This window comes from Tympanuchus pallidicinctus, unplaced genomic scaffold (assembly GCF_026119805.1).
Source record: "Tympanuchus pallidicinctus isolate F22 unplaced genomic scaffold, pur_lepc_1.0 scaffold1, whole genome shotgun sequence".
NCBI lineage: Eukaryota > Metazoa > Chordata > Aves > Galliformes > Phasianidae > Tympanuchus > Tympanuchus pallidicinctus.
The window spans coordinates 71,273,013-71,290,664 of NW_026294618.1; the positions used below are offsets into that span (position 1 = coordinate 71,273,013).

A 17,652-nucleotide genomic window follows, 5' to 3' on the forward strand; every position below is an offset into this window, starting at 1 on the left:
TACAGATGTGTTGCACAGAACAGCAGATGATCAAAGCAATAAGGGAGTAAAGAGTCAAAGCCAGTATATTCAAGTTGGATCTGCATCTCTCAGGGTATACAGTATACTTTAATCTGCAGTGGTTTGTGCTTGTACTAAGATTAGTCAACACAAGTGTATGTTCCTACATTCATCTGTGTGAATTCTGTCTGTTTTATGTATTTGTACAGAGACATTGCGTCCCCTGCAGTGTGCCCTGTGTAGGCCTGGTCCTCTGGCAAGGAGCACACTTCAAAAAAAACCACAGCAGGGCTTTGTTAATATAACAGCAGACATCCCAGGCTGACAGGATTGTTATCAGCAACTGCTCATAATGCAGCAGCACAGCACTGAGAAGCACCCACTGAGGGCCAGGTCCTGAGAAAGCTATTTCTAATATAGCCTGAAGCAAGCAAGATTTATTTTGGTCAGTCTGTGGTTCATATTAAACACATATTTTAGCTGTGTCTGTTCACCAAGTATAGACAAAAGTGTAAAGCTAGTGACATAGAACACTAAGTCCTGGAAGGTATAGCTTTTTTGTAGGAACCATTTTGTTTTTTAATGTGTGTTAACCTCAGTGCACTGAGAGGCAGATTTGCCTTGCTATGCTCACTGCAGGGTTAGCATAAGGAGAAAAATAACATCTATTGATTCACTGATACAGTAATTTATAGATTTTTAGGGAGATATCCTGAAAGAGAGAAAGAGAAATGTAATTTATCACAAACTGGAAATGGAATATGCAGAGAGTATATACAGCAGACCTTAGCCCATGTCTCTGTTTCTCATTTCTAACAGCTCCATATGTCACAGTAATTTGAAATTCAAGCTGCAATGAATTGCATTTACAGTTTCTCACCTCTAACTCAATTATCCACTAATTAGACTTTCATTTAAAATATGCTCAAAATCTCAGGAACTTGTATGAATTACAAGTAAAAACCAAATCACTTTTCACTTTCTATTTACATTATTTAAAGGAAGTGTCACAGGATAATTCAGTCTCTGGATGGTCTATCTCAATATGAAATGCCAAAATCCCATTATAATCCAGCAGGTATGCCAGGAAAAACTGGGAATCCAGCCTCATGGTTTTTGAAGGCTCTGTATAGCCTTCCCAATATCACTGTCCCTATGCCCTGCTGCTCCTCCACACAGCTGGTGACCCTGCTATCACAGCAAGGGCTTTTCTGGCTTGTGCAGATCACACCAGCAAATGGGTCTGTTGTCTGTTTGTCCATTGACATCCCATCACTCCCAAGGAGGTGTTCAAGGCCAGGCTGGATGGGGTGCTGGACAGCCTGGTCTAGTATTAAATGGGGAGGTTGTTGGCTCTGCATGTGGCAGGGGGGTTGGAGATTCACGATCCTTGAGGTCCCTTCCAACCTGGGCCATTCTGCGAGGTCAAACTAATGCTTCTCTTCCTCAGTATGCTGAGAGTTTAAAGATCCCCTGTGCCTTGGTGAGACTTCTCTGTAGAGCTCACCTATATACAGCCCTAAGGCAGGCAGGGCAGAAGTTCTAAGGAGCAACAGCCACTCGATGCCAGGTTGAAGGAGGCACAGTAAACTGCTTGGCCTCTCTTCCCCTGTCTTACCACCCCAGCTCTCCCTTCAGCAAAGAACCAGCTTTGGAGGAGGCCACTGAGGCTGGTTCACCAGCTTTTCCAGGAACTTCCCTGTGAAAATCACTTTGCTCACATAAACCTGCTGCATACACTCAGAATGTATAAGCTGAAGAACAGCATTTATCTGCACCAAGCTCTGGCTATGAATTTACTTTCTTCCTTTGCAGATCCCTCTGGATCTACTCTATTTCCTCTTGCTTATTGTGCAATTAAGAACTGAAATGGGAATCAAATAGTTCAGCCCAATAGCGAGGCCTCTGTGGATGGGCACTTCATTTCTCTCATATCTGTTGTAATGGCAAATCCCCACATCTATTCCCATGGTGTACTGACGTATTGCGCGGCTGAGAAAGTCATTACCCTTCTCAGGGAATAGTTATCTGGTGGGCAGCTGCTGAAAGACTGAAAAGAAAAGCTGTAACTTTTGAAATAGGAAAAAAAAAAGAGAGGAAGCAATTTTTGGAAGCTACAGCCATTTTCTCAAGGACAGCTGTAAATGGCAGTTATTGCACACAAATAGAAGCCAGTAATAATGACAAGAAAGCAACAAATAAACAAGGCAACAATGCCAACAAAATAGTATTCTGCTGCCAAGAAAATGCTTTATTTCTCATTAGCATAATTATTGCTTAGAGTTTCAATTCCAAATGCTACAGAAAAAAAGTTATATCATGATTAAATATTTTGCCATTTTTGGCAAGGAGACAGGCTTAGGGAGAGCAGAGCACAAATGCCATCACTCCCATGTTCTATAAAGTTATTTCCTTATTTGAGGAACTGCCTTCTTGCATTGGCAGGCTGACAGAGCTCCAAAACCAATGGAAACCAAAACAATCTCCCTGAACAAAAGAGCTGCATCAAGGAGGCCTACAGAAAAGCTGGGGAGGGACATTTTGTAAGGGCATATAGTGACAGGATGAGGGGAAATGGATTTAAACTGGAAGAGAGTAGATTTAGGCTAGATATTAGGAAGAAATTCTTTACTAGGAGAGCAGTGAGACACTGGAACAGGTTGCCCAGAGAGGCAATGGTCGCCCCCTCCCCAGAAGCATTTAAGGCCAGGCTGGATGGGGCTTTGAGCAACCTGGTCTGGTGGGAGGTGTCCCTGCCTATAGCAGGGGGATGGAAATGGATCATTTTAAAGGTCCCTTCCACCCCAAACTATTCTATGATTCTATGAAATTACAGCAACAGAAGCTGTTCGATTTTAGACTGTCCAGTGCTGTAAATGAGAATTTCATACTAACTTTTCTCCTTCCAGCAGGTGGTCTGGGAGAAACACAGGCCTAAAATCTGGTTAAGGAAAAGTCCTGCAACTTTGCTTTTATTAATATTTTTTCATCTGCTTCCTTCCCCAGAATGTTAGGGACCAAGGTAGACTGAGAGAAGAAAGCATTATAAAGGTTTCAGCCCAGGCTGGATGGGGCTTTGAGCAACCTGGTCTAGAGGGAGGTATCCCTGCCTTTAGCAAGGAGGCTGGAACTAGATGATCTTAAAGGTCCCTTCCAACCCAGACCATTCTACGAAGAGGTTTGGTGTGACCTTAGAGGGAAGGAAAAGAGAGAGCAGCTGGGATACCCCCAGTCCAGAGAAAAGAAAGAGTACAGCATTTTCTGATCCTCCTCTAGGAGCTGCTTTCAAGTGTGCATGGAATTACTGCCTAACCTGCTTGATACAACCTCAGATTTAAGCTGTGAAAAATCTGTGTGAGGACAGTAAATTTTACCTAGCCTGATCCATTCATTTTCAATAGAAGCACAAGTACTAGCATTTTGAGAATCAAACTTTTACTGAACAGCATATTTTTGTCTAAACATTTTTTTGCTCTAAAGATTGGCTCACATCTTTTCTGAAAAGAATTTAAGGTAGCTTTGCTGGTAGCTTCCCTGGGAGCAAGGTAACATGAATTTCCCATCAGTAGAAAACTGGATACACCACAGGAAAGCCCTCTGGCAGCAGCTCACTGCCTGATGACGTCATGTCCACCCATGCTTTATTGAAGGGGGCTGATGGGGCATTACCTTTGAAAATCAATTCTTATGCATGGCAAATACTTTCATTTTAAAGATCTGTGTCCTATGGTAGGCATCGAATTGCTGCAATGTCACTGTGGCTTTTTTTTGAGTCTGATAGCTGCTAGCTATAATTAGCAGTGCCCTTTATGCAACTGTCATGTCTCTGAGAGAAATCAGTGCTGTAGTTTTGTTTTACTTTCCTTTCCTTACCTAGACTTCTGTAAATTGAAATGCAAATGCAGCCAAGAACTTCAGGCTTTGAACCATATCTTATAGAGCTTCACTAATGTATGACAGTGTTTCAGCTGTAATACAAGATAGTGGGGAATAATGATACATGCTCATACAATTGTCTGGGGATCCTTTTAAGGATTAAGGGCTGGAAATCTTGAATGGGTTAGACAGATGTTTATTAGGTGTTACATGGTGTCATTTATCCAGCTGCTTGGACTAAAACCCTCTTTAGGTCCCCTTTTGACATATTTTCTAATGATTGTGTCTTTGTGGGATGATGATGTTACCTATAAAATGTTAAGTAGACCTGAGAACCAGCAAAGTTTAACTGAGGAGTTCCTCTGTGTATTTCCTCACGTCAAATAAATTCTTTCATTAAAAACACATCATTTTCTTTTGTCATAAATCTTACAGGACCATAATACCTCTGAGATGTCAGAAGACTTGATGAAAATTGGCTGATCTGTGCACTAGTTATTAGACAAGGGCTGATGTGCATGCGTACAAGCAGGCAGTGAGATTGTGAGCCTTGTTACACTATGAAATCAGGCTGAATTACACAGCTGATGCAACAACCTTACCTGACAATTTAACAAATGACCACTCAGCGAGTAAAAGAGGAAAATCTATATAAGGTTTTAACTATACTGAACATGGAGTGTATTTTTTAGTGCATTGAAGCTACATTCTTTGATATTCAGGCAATGTAAAGCCATTAGAATCCCTTCAAAGCATTTTTCCATTTACTGTGTGTTGCTGGATTATGACACAGGAACCTGAGCATACCACTGTATCTGATTCCTTTAGAGTAAGCATCACTGATAAAACAATTACTTTTCTCTCTACACTAAGGACTGTAATATCCACTAAGTGCTTATTGAGCAGGATTAAAATAAGGGATGACTTAATAGCATGAATTTTATGTGGGATTTTATTTCCCTGTGCTCCAATACTATCTACAGCTGAAGACAGGATGAACATAGCAGGTAATAAATTTGTGCTTGAGTTCAGTGCTGAGTATTTCTATTTAACACAGGAGAAGTTTTTGGGTTGTATTTAACCTTCTATATATAATGATATTGGAGTGCACCCACTCTAAAATCTCCTGTCAGAAAATCACATGAGATTCTATCAAGGAATGCTAATTATCTATGATTTTTCAGAGGTCTATCAATAATGACAAGCAAACAGGGCAAGTTGAGTGAGGAAGTTCCACGACTTTTCATATTGTCACAGGGACTGCAGTATTACAGGATGTGCAATATGTGAATGGTCAAGCAAAAGCTGGAGCCAAAAAGGCAGGTATAATCAGGAATAGAGAATACAATTCACTGCAGGAAAGAGAGCATTTATGGAAATGTGATAAGATTCTGTTCCTAGCAGGTGTGTGTGTGTGTGTGTGTGTGTGTGTGAGTGTGTGTGTGTAGGTCAACATATTCAGACACACATTCTACTACTGGGAGAGCATACTGTGATAACTAGCTGTCATTCTTGAATTTAGTTCCTCATTCTCCATGGTCATATTAGCATTGTGAAATGAGAATGGAAGGGAAAGATCTCTGTGATGTGGACTAAGCAAAAAATTCTGCTGATTTTGACAGTGTACACAATAGTACTAGGCTTGTGGCTTGGAAAGTGAGTAATTCAGAAGCATGTGCAAGGCTGGTAGAGATGCTCTTTTTCTTTTTCCCTGTGTAATTCATTCTAGTTAATTGGTGTTTGCCCCTTGTTTGATGCAATGCATGCTTCCTGGGAAACTATGAAGTATTGTGAAAAAAGGGTTTCACTTTTTAATGTGGTTTTAAAGAGCAGTGCTTCAGAAGGATGTTTTCTAATGGAGAACTCTGGAGGTACCAACTCTGATGTCTTTATTTGCAACAGGATGTCACAGCCACACTTTCTAAGGTCAAAAGCGTAATTCAGTGATATGTTCATTGTAATACTCCTTTTGCTCTGAATTTCTTCTTCATCAGGTGTTTAAATACGAGTTGATGTGCAAAAAGGACACAGTACTACTGTAGGTAAACATTTTAATCATAGAATAGAGTATCTCGAGCCAAAAGAGACCCACAAGGATCATGGAGCCCAAACTCTGACTCCACACAGCACCACTCAAAATCCAAACCCTGTCTGAGAGTGTTGTCCAAATGCTCTTTGAATTCCACCAGCTTGATCACTGCAGCCTCTTCCAGGGCATTTGGACACCAGGGCAGATTTCTGATCTCAGGTTTCCTTGGTTATCTTTTCTGCAAACAGCCATTTTTTCTTACCAGAAATACTATTCCCCTGCTTCCGATCATTCTTTTGTCGCTGAGCCAGCTCAGAAGCTTAAGATCATCATATTTGTCACGATAACAGAAATCATTTAAATTTGACTTTTATATCCCTTTGCTTCTAAACTGTCATCTCTAGCAAAATGTGTCTGTACTGTCATGGAGAACTAGCAGTGTTTGGTGTCATTTGTAAGGGATATTTCTGTAATGGCGCATAACTTGAACTTCCATGCTGTCCATTCCTTTACAGACTTCATGCTTTAAATTGCAAGGTTTTTAGATTTGCATTCCTTGGTTAAGGCAAGTTTTTGCTGGTTCTCCTTAGCAGAAACATCTCCTTAGGCAGATTCCTGAAAAAGTCGAGAAATATCCCCACTATTTTGGGATTCCAGGAGTCTAAAATTACTCATGAGCAGGGTGTGGGTATTTCCTTTGACATGAATATTTCCGGAGAATATATGTCAGTGGTACCTGTTGTCACTGCATTTTATTTTAGGCTCTTATTTCTTATAGTTCTTCATCTCTAAATTATCTGTGGAGACTTTTCAGTTCACATGAATGCATTGCTATGCTTATCGTCCTCACTATGTTCATTGAAGAATCTTGACAAAAGGCTTTTGTCTGCTAAAAGTATTGGCTGCTGCTTACTATAGGGTCACCAAGCATCATCACAAATTTATCCCAGCTTCATTTTCTTCCTCTCTTTCACAACTGCTGAATGTTTAAAACCTAGTGGGATTGAGAAAGCATGTTTAGGGTGGAGAGAACTAAAAAAAATTAAATGTTTCCTCCAGAAACGTTGATTCATGGAAACAGATTATTAAGAGGCCTCTAAAGAGCTCACATAGACCTCTGCAGGGGAGCAGGCAGGGGAGCTCACACTGTGATGTGTGTGCACTCCAGTGGTAGGGTTTATTGGCCATGTGAAATGTGGAAGGAGGCCACTTGTTCTTCCCTGGCAGGAAAAACTGTACACGTTCTTCTCCTGACATGCTAAAGAACAAGGGCACTCATCCTTCTTCTGAGTGATGGCATCAGGAGTAGTGTAGTAACAATGACACAACTATTGCTTATTTATCTGGAAAGTGATGTTTTTCTCATTCCCAGTCTGTGCTGGCTAGTGGGAAGAATGTGAAGGCAGGAACTCACCTTCTTGCCAGCTGCTGGGACAGCACTAAAATATTCAGATTGTTACATTTAGACTGTTGCAGATGATCATTAAAGTGTAGATATGATCCCTGAAAAACTGGAAGAGGTCTCACATCAGAATCAGCACCCTCACTAGGGCAGTGATTGATGGAAGAAGAAATTATGCTTCTTTCCCCACATCTTCTCAAGAAGGAAATCATAATGAGACCAGGCCAAAAAAGCCAGGACACCATGTTGATCTAACTAAAAAATCATGAGGTTGTAGACTCGAAGTGGCTGTTTGAATTTGTTTCTCTGCTTTGGCCCTGAGCTTTGTAAAGTGGTACAACTCTTGATTCACTGGTGTGCACAAATGAAGTTTGAAGCAGGTTAGTCCCCAGGACTAACAACAAGAACAGTATGGATGCCCAAAGGATGTTCATAGCAGAATTAAATAGAAATATTTTCATCAACTACTTTTCATGCCAAAATGCTGCCTGTAAAATAACAAGTAGAATGTACATGGAATTTCAAGACTTCAAACAGACTAAGGAAAGAATCTTCCGCTGATGGCTGCTGGAGATGTTTTTGAGAGAGGCTAAGCTGTTAAAGTTGCTTGTTAAGTTTGTCCTGTCTTCATTTGTGCTCATGCACATTAAAACAAGAGGGGAAGCCACCAGGATCTGATGTTCCCAACCTGATTCCAGATGACTTAATGGATAGGCTGAAAAGCAGAGCAAGCTCTGTGAGTAAAAGAGATAATAAATATAATTAGTCCTTTCAGTAGCCTGGGCTCTCCTGTTGTACCCCATTACCCACTGATGACTTCTGTCAGTCTCTGAAATGAGAGGTTGTGATGCTGAATGCTTGTTTCAACATTGAATTGAGAATGTCCTACCCTTACTCCTGTTTTAAATGGTGAGGGAAGCACCTGCCTGCATACTGCACACTACCTACCCCTATAATCTTCTCTGGGGTGGATCTGGAAGGTTGCATGTAGCATGCAGCTACTGGGAACAACAGCATGCAGAATGCTCTATCCCAACTGAGCTGGTTAGTGGGAGAAGAGTGGTGAAAGATGAAAAGAATGAGAAAATGCTTGTGGTTTTGTTTTGTTTTTTAAATGTTTGTTTTTTAATTTAAAAAGTTTGTTTTTTAATTAAAAGTCTACAGGAAAAACTTTATGCAAAATATTTTTTTTCCTTTTTTTCTTAAACTCCCTGGTGCCATCCACTGATGTGGTGGGATAATTGATGTGGTGTACTAATGCTGCATACTAGTCCACAATATCCAGGTTAGGTAGCATTTTAATATTTCAAACATGGTTGGCTTGTCAGAGCTGTTTTTCATCTTTTCACACCAATACAACAGGGAATTTTTTATGTGACTTCTGAAACTACTGGTCTCCCTATGGACTATCTTATGTACAGTAACTCAGAACTGTTTTTAAAACCCAGGCAGTGAATGCAAATGATCAGGATGCATAAATCTTCAGTGTTGAGGGAAGAAGACAAAGCTGGTATGCAATGGAAGGATGAACCACTGGTCTCCAGATATCTTAATGTCATCTCCTCCCACTTGCTCTTTTAAGTGACTGATCCACTTTCACAATCTTTTTGAGGTATGTCAACTCCACAGAGAAAAAAAAAAAAAAGATTCTTGCTAGATATCTTTTATGATTAAAGTGTTAAGGCACATCATTTGAAATCGAGGGGGAATCACTTTTGATTTCCTATTCTTTAGAGGCATGGAGTATGTATTCCTAGCTCTGGGATAGGGATAACCATAGCTGTGTTGATATGTTATGTTTCTTTACTCCAAAGACTGAAGAAAAGAAGCTTCACTCCCTTTGAAGTTTATCCTTCTGAGCTTAGTGCTGGTACAAGCAAAGCTTCAGTGTTCCCCTTTGGATATGTCTCATTTCTGCCTCAAAGTTTCTTTCATTTTTTTCCCTTCAAACTTGATGAAGTTAAGAGAACACAGAGCAAGCATGAAGTCAATATGAGGAAGGTTGTATCACCTTGGTTATAACCTGAGTGGAGAGGTAACGTCAGCAGCAACAGATTTCATCCACTTCTGATAGAAAAACACATTCTTCCCCCAGCCTCTTCATGGAGTGTTGCAGCGTGAAACGAAAGGGCACTCACACCACCTGTAACCAAGGCACCAGGTCAGATGCTCAGCTGAATGGCTCACTCCCTTAAGACACTCCTTCTATCTTCACTTGTGCTGTCATCTTCTGAAAGTGCCTCCTTCACCATGACTGCTGAGAATGGAGACCTATAACTTTGGCACTTCCATGAGATACAGAAAGTCAGATTTTGCAGACACCCTACAGAGCCCCATCAAAACCTTTCACAAACTTCACCATTCCACTGTCTCCTTTGAGATACACATTTCTGGAGCTGTTATATATTTGATATTTTCCGAATAAGTTTTAAGTGTTCATAATCAGCAGTTCATTTTACAGCACCATTCTGATTGTTCAAACTTTCTTCATTTAGTACACTATAAAGAGATATATAAAAAAGTGAGCTTCTCCCAGTCATTTTGAGTCATAGTTACTTTCTTCCATTTCTCATTTTTAATTGCCCTGTTATCTCTCTAGCTCCATTCCCATTCCAATGTATTAGGAAGAAAAAAAATATCCAACCTTCTGTTTTCTCCTAGCCCCCTTGACTAACAGTAACTCATTCTGGGATTTTAATTGCAATTTTAATTAAGGCTGCCTCAACCCTATTGGCTTAGAGCCTTTCATCACGCATAGCAGTTTTTAGTATGCAGTGCAGTGCAAGCCAGTCAGCAGGGACAGCCTGTGCGTAGAGGCTGTAGGCATAGAGTGGAGCATATAACATATTTTGCTTTACAAACCTGGGTAGGGAATAAGGAGATGAGAGGTAATTTCTTAGCTGTCTCGCTCATATATGAGTTTATTTTGTCACCACAACACTGTGTCAGTTCTCTGTCTTATCAGCTAGTTTTTTGAGGTAACAATACTCAGCGTCCGTACACCTCAGTCTAATCACCACTCTTAAACTTTGCAGCATTTCCTCATATAGGCACTAAACAGCACTCCCCTGCTCCAGCACTAGCAGTTCTTCTGTTTGCAGAATTCCAGAATGGCTTCCTTCCCTCTTGTGGATGCCACAAACCCAATATCAATTGCCTGTCCTGACCTAAAGCCTCTCCACCCCCTTTCTTCTACACCCATTGAACATCTTCCAGGTGGCCCAGGACAAAGGTATGTGATCTCACCTGGGAGCAGAGAAAACCTGAGATGGCAGTTCTGCCATCTTAAGCAGAGCAGTCATCTATCATTAATGCTTAGCTTTTAAAGCCTAAAGGACACTTATTACAGATGTGTTTCATGATTTGCTATTACTTCACTGTATATGACTCATCTTACTGACCCTGTGCTAACATCAAGTCCAGATTTGTGTTAATAGAGTTATGTTTAAAAGGTTGTGAGTGGGTGCTTCTGACACTGCAGTTGCTAAAAACAGCATTAATTCATTTCCAAGAATACAGAAATTTTAGCTTTGATAACATAGCCAAAACCTGCATTTCATCATCTTCACTGGCAAACAGCTTCACTTCCTACCTTAAACCTTGTTGGGATGCCTAGACAGTGTACGCAGTGATGTACACAGTGGAGCTTTTACTGCATTTATATATTCCAAAAAGATTATAAGAAAAAACAGTGACAATATTCAAATATACAAATGGTTGTCATTCCTCCAACTTTTCTGAGAATTACTGGTGTTTATAAAATGCACTGAATTTCTCTGATGAATTGTGAGCTGTAAGAACAGTCACTGTGACTAATCACAAATAAATCCCATGCCTCATAATTATTTTGGCTCCAGATTCTACAGATTTCATAATGCATTAGGAAAACATAACCAGCTATGTGATTGCATGGTAATTAGTTTAGGAAAAGCAACATGGATTTTGTTTAAAACAAGCTAATGTTCTTCATTCATTTCAGCTTCTTCAGGAAAATCAATTTGGGAAGAAATTCATTCCACATTCAGCAGCCAGGAGCTTGTGACAGTCACTGAGACAGTGACTCAAACACAGTGTTCAGAACCCTGGTATCAGATCAGCCTTTCCTGTAGTGAAGCTATTGATCAGGTTCTGAGGACCAAATTGTCACAAGGATGGAATCCACGGGTTCCCAATACCCTTCCCTCATAGTGACAGTCTCAACAATGAGAAACAGAGCAGCTACATAAATCAAGAATAAATTAGGAATACTTAATAAACAGCTTTCAACAGATTTTTAGCATATCAAAGTTAGTTTACAATGGAAACTTATCTGTTCTGATACAGCACTCGGCAAGGTTTGTTCCTCAGAAGACATTTATCCAACAGAAGTGTCAGAAATTAGACAATCCCAAATGTCGCTTTTTCATGGCTGTTGTTACCCACCAAAGCCATTCACTTTTACAGGCAGTCCCATGAGTAAAGGGAAATTTTGTTCCAAACAAGAAATAACCACAGGCTTATGCTTTATAAATAATTGCAATACCCATTCTTTCTCTTTCCCTCAAAGGCATGTAGGACTGATAGACGTTCGTCCACATAGCAGAACATCAGAAGTAATTACAAAACATAAATGAGGCTTATCCATTCATCTCAGCTACTCTGTCAGATTGTGTAGACAGCAGGCATTTTATCACACCTTACACGATTAAGTTTTGTAATAGCTTATTTTCTTCATGCACTACAACACCTTCATGCACTTAAGCTATAATGAAGCTCCGTGGATTCCTCTTTGAGAATCACTTCTAAAGTACAACTCTTCAGCTTTTCTTACCAAACAAAAACAAAAAAAAAGAGGATGCCATGAGAAAGGAAGAGGATTGTATAATTATAGGCAAGCTGCCCTCTTAACAGGAACTAAGCATGACTACACTGAATAGGGCTCAGTGACCATAAAGCAACAGGTGTTCATAGTGTTTTGGCTCCTCAGACTTGGTGCTCTAGAGCAGAAATTAATGAATTGATTTCAGAGGGGGGTCATAACATCTAATAGTGCAACTGTGGGTCTCACCAGCTCGAGCACACACAAAGCCCTCTAAAAATCACTACACTGCTTCTACAACCAAGTTGAACACCTACATATATGCTTTTCAGCAAGAAACGCAAATCAATTTTTGTTACTTTGTCCAAGACAGCAAATCTAGTTGGCATACAAAGAGCTTTAGTTCTGGTTGTAAGGAATATTTCTGTTTTCATTGATTCTGGGACAGATAAAAGACAGGAGCAAAAGAAATCTGCCTCCAGAGTTTCAGAAGATTCTTGAGATTGCCAAGTTTAATGATATTTCTCAAAACTTCACCAGGCTACTTTGAAACCCTTTCACTCAGAATTATCTGTAGGTTACTGTTGGTTATACATTAGTTTCATTAGTTACTTTACAAATCCTTAACTTTCACAATCTTTATACTTACTGACATATCCATAGCAAAATCTTTTAGCTATCTTCTACCTTTTCCTAGTAGTGAAAATTTTCCTTTCTATTTTTTTTTCTTTGTATGACTTTTTTTTTCTTTGAAAGAGCACTTTTAAAGAACAGCTCAATATAACATATTTATTAGAAACTGAAAACTCTTGTAGGCTTTTGAAGCACACTGAGTGCCCTGTGGAGTTTAGAGAGTTGCATCTTCTGTAGAATGCTGCAGGAAGTCTCAAGAGCACTACAAAAGGGGATTCATAACTCTTCAGAGGTTTCAATAGTAATTTTCAGCAGAATCTTTTCAATGTGTCCATAATTCTCTTATAACTTTAATAAGACCTCTTGGGACAATCCTAATGCATTCTTGTTTTGAATGCTCCATTTGCTTGGAAGTTTATGGTCTAAAGACTGAATTGTTACATATCCAAGGCTCTTATTTTTATACTATTTGGGCAATATCAGTGTGCCTTAGCATGAATATGTAGGCTAAAAAATGGAAATTAGGTACTATTAGGTACTATTTGTGTGAGCTCTTTTCGTCTGTTGGATTGGATTGAAGATAAGACTTCATTGTATGAAACCACTTCTTGGGTTCTTGTGGATGTGGACTTGAACTAATTCAAGAAGGAGAAGTTCTTTTTCAATTTTTACACCTTTGAATAATTTCTGTAAACCTATATTTGAATAATTTCTGTAAACCTATATTGGCTGCTTCTTGTCCTTCGCATTTTCTTTGTTCGTCCATTTTTAAATAACCAGACATGCACACTATTACAGTTCAATTTGTTCTTCAATATTGATTTTTTAGTCTGACATAAGATTTATGGTTGTTTGCAGTGACAGATCTTTGAAGCCTGGAGTTCTTGATAAAAGAAAATGTGCTGTTTCCTTCAGCTACATTGTCTGGAAGCCAGGAGGGCAAGGCACGCCAGGCCACCTGAGCTGCTCACCCTGGAGATGAAGGCTGTGCTTACAAGACCATTTAATGAATAGAACTCAAGTCCATTGTGTATGTCCTAATCAGATTTGGAATATCCGAATTTACCATTGTAAGGTAAAAAATATCCTAAAATGGGAGATGCTGCCTTACCTACCTAACATCACAAATGACAACATTCTTTCTTTCAAAGCAGGAGTCTGAAGTTCAAAGTTGGTTCAAGTTATATTCTAAAGTACAGTCAGGGTTTGCTTATACTGAGATGTGATTTTTACAGTTTACTTCTGGCTAACAAGGGGAACTATTTCTTCTAAAAGTCAAAGGTCCTGAAGGAGAAACATTTCCATTGCTTTCTCTACCAGTTGGTTCAAACACAAATCCAACAATGCGTGAACGCTCGGGAACAACAAAAAAGGCACCAGCAGCCTATAAGAGGAGTGCAGCTCTGCTCTTCTCAGGGCTGTTGCCCACAGTTACTGAGCAGGAGGCACCTATATCTAAAATGCAAATAACTCTTGGTGCACGTAGCATTGATCTCAGAGCAGCTTGAACAGAAAATGAACTCTGTCTACCCAAAGTCTAAAAGATAGCCAGGTGGAATAAGCCATCTGCATTTGCTCTTCTTTGTCCTGATCAGTGCTGGAAGGGAAAAGGATCATAGAGGCTCCATAGCTCCATGGCTGCTACCATCTGTTAGAGCAGGAAATGTCTAGCAGCAGGACGTAAGGCGGATGGCCAAGGTGGCCAGAGAATGCAGCAGTTCCCTCATGTCCCTCTTTTTCCTTACATAATCCCCCTGTCCACACACTGTGTGCTGTAGGAATATCCAGAAGGCATTAAAGCACAGCAACATCTTGGGAATTAGACAAAATATAGTATGATGCCAACAGTTATTGCAGGAGCCACCTCCTACTGTTCAAATTCTTTTTCAGATTCTTTTTTTAGACAAACAAACCTCACCTTACAGACAGCAATCACAAGTGGATCAACAAAAAAAACCTAGCCCATAAGAGATGACACTGTTGTGGTATTAAAGGTAATGAAAATAATAATAATAATAAAAAAAAAACCAAAATACGAAAAGTGACATCTAGTCAGTTAGCATCTTTTCTGTTAGAGCACATATATAATTTTTTTTTCCATATCAGTAACCTTTATTCTTTATTTATATACTAAGACTACAGAACAAAAGTAAATAGGACAGTTGTTGAAATTCCATTACTGTTTAAATTGAGTAAGTAACATTTCATATATAGAAGTATCACTTGTACAGTATATAATACGGATACTAAAATTCTCTGCTATCTTTAGCTACAGAAGAATCATTTTCCTCTCAAGTTTATATCACACAAGAATATGTAGAGAAAAGAAAATGATAAAAAAAATTGTGCTACTGGAATGAGAAGAAACAAGTCCTCAAACACACCAACTGTTAGATTGTCTTTTTTTGCTAAATACAAACAAACTCTTTTGAAAGCATACCATGGGATTGTAGTTTTAATAGGAGGAAGGCTTACTCTGAAACTATACATTTCATGAGCACTACAGTCTGGAGAGATGCTAAAATATATAAAAAAAAAGATTCTAATTTTAACCTAATTATAAACAGATTTTCATATTCATCAATTTCCTCTGTAGTTTAGTGATGCTATACTTAATATTTTTCTTGAGTATTCTACTTTCATAATCAAAACTATTTCAATATAAAATATGAGGTGAAAATTCAGTTTTCTCTTTAAGAATGAGCCAAAGAAAAATGTTCCAGGGACTTCATTTGTAGGACTGGAGGGGAGATCTTTTCCTGCTGCAAAGCATTGAGCCGTTTGTCAACAACTTAAGATAAAAAAGAAGTATCTTGGGAATGAAGTCACAAAAGTATACTGCACAATTGTATGTAAAATACTGTGATATATATTTTTCATTAATGTTTAATGCCTTAGGATAGTTATATCCAGCTTTTCTTTCAATGTGAACTTCCCAGAAGACAGGCAGGATTTATATGTACTCTGGTAACAGCACATTTTGTTCTCCTGAAATAATGTCTATCTATCACAAGATATGAATGGGAATGTCTAAACTGACTGAAGCCTGTGGCTAAAAATTTCAGAGTGCCTACCTGCCAGCCTCTGAATTAATGTTTAGGAAACGAACCACAAACCACTTGGCTTCCCTAAGGTGCTGTGCTCTTACAAGACCTTTTTAGTAGCGTTCCTTTGGGTCCCTTTGCTGGTAGAAATACTCATACAGATGCAGTGCCATGGGCCATTCATTGCTGTACAGCAACATCTCCAGCATTTGTTGCACATTTCCACCACAGTTCAGATGCCATAAGTAACTAAGGCCAGCTCTTCCAGAGCCATTGTCCCGGATGGTACTGAGAAAAGCAAAAAGGTTTTGGCCCATGGAAAAAAGCCACATAGTGGGGGATAATGGTGGGAGACATGGAGGCTCAGGTACCAAACTGTGTCATCAGCAGAGAAGGGTGTCCAGTAGGAAGGACAAATGGTGCCTGGCAACAGAGCGTCCGGGACACTGATGAACATATGGGGAATGCCTGAATGCACACCAACACACATAAAAAGCTGCAGGAAATAATAAAGGGTAAAGAGGGTGTCTGAGAATGGCAGAAAGGTAAGAAAGACCCTACCAAGGGTTTCTGGCAGAGGCCAGCTTGGAAATTGAGCATCTCTTCTATATGCTGTTGAAAATTTACTTTGCATGTGCATTATTTCTTGACTTATTTGGTGGCAGTAAACAACTGATTCTGTCACTGTTTTCTCCTCCAAGCATGAGATGACACTAAACAGCAGTTAGTGGCTTCAGCCATTGAGGATTTGAGGTGGAGGATGCTGGCAAGTCCTTTGTGAGACTGCAAAAACTGCTATGAACTGTACATATCAACTTCCTAATGATTATGTAGGCCTTTGCTGGTACTCTTTACTATGTTATTAAATGGCTATCCACACCTCTTGATGGTTGAGGTTCAAAGTAATCTTCTGTTTCTGTAACTCAATATTCCTGATCTAAAATGAGGGAAATAGAACTTTCTGACTCAAAGGCTGTTGGGAGATTGAAAGCACTGATGCTTTCTCTCTTTTCAGTGCTGAAAATCAGTAAGCAGCTCAGTAATTGTGGCATGATAATATCAAATAATAACTTATATAATTTTTGTGGGTAAAGAGATATGACAATGGACTAAGGATATAATTATTCAGTAACATACCGAGGAGAAAGAACTTTGCAACTGTGAATTTGATTATTACAGTTTTGTTTAGTAGGTATAAGCAACATCATTTCATTATCATCATTACTTTATGATTGGAACACGTCTCCTATGAAGAAGAGCTGAGACTATTCAGGCTGGAGAAGGCTCAAGGGGATCACATCAATGTGCACAACTACTTGAAGAGAGGATGCAAAGTTTCATTTACTTCTCATACCCCATATTAATTGCACAGATTTTCCCATTGCCTCATGTAGAACCAGGTCTTGGTTACAGCTGGGCATTCATTTGCAAGCAGATCACACTGCTATACAACATATATACAGACCTGAACTACAGTAGTCTCAGCTGGTGAACACTCATCTCTGCAACTGAGCTCTGTGGAAAATGAAATATAAATTCAAAATCGTAGAGGAACTTGAAGAAGGCAGAGACTGGTCAGGAAAGAGAAAAGCAACTGGATTATCATATTAGCAGTCTTTGGAGCATTGATTTTGGCTGATTAATTTTCAGATAATTAAAAATGTAGTCAGATGTAAGGATTTTTTTGTTTATTAAAAAAAAAAAAGGTCAAGAATTGGCCAATGATAATGCCATTCTCACAGCATGAGAATCTGTGGGTGTACCTCTTGTTGATACAAACAAGCAATTGATCCTGAGGAACCAGACACACCTAACAACTAATAACAGTTGCTTATCTGGTACTATCACCTGAGTTTCTCAGTTTCCACTG

General features: G+C 39.3%; 1 long non-coding RNA gene across 1 annotated transcript in view; it reads left to right on the forward strand.

Annotated features, from left to right (window-relative positions):
- Positions 1-12,864, forward strand: part of LOC128084189 (uncharacterized) — a 58,443-nt gene extending 45,579 nt beyond the window's left edge. Inside the window, exons 4-5 of the long non-coding RNA XR_008208374.1 lie at positions 8,756-8,919; positions 11,287-12,864. This is a non-coding gene — a long non-coding RNA (uncharacterized LOC128084189). The remainder of the gene's footprint in view (positions 1-8,755; positions 8,920-11,286) is intronic.
- The last annotated feature ends 4,788 nt before the right edge of the window (positions 12,865-17,652 follow it).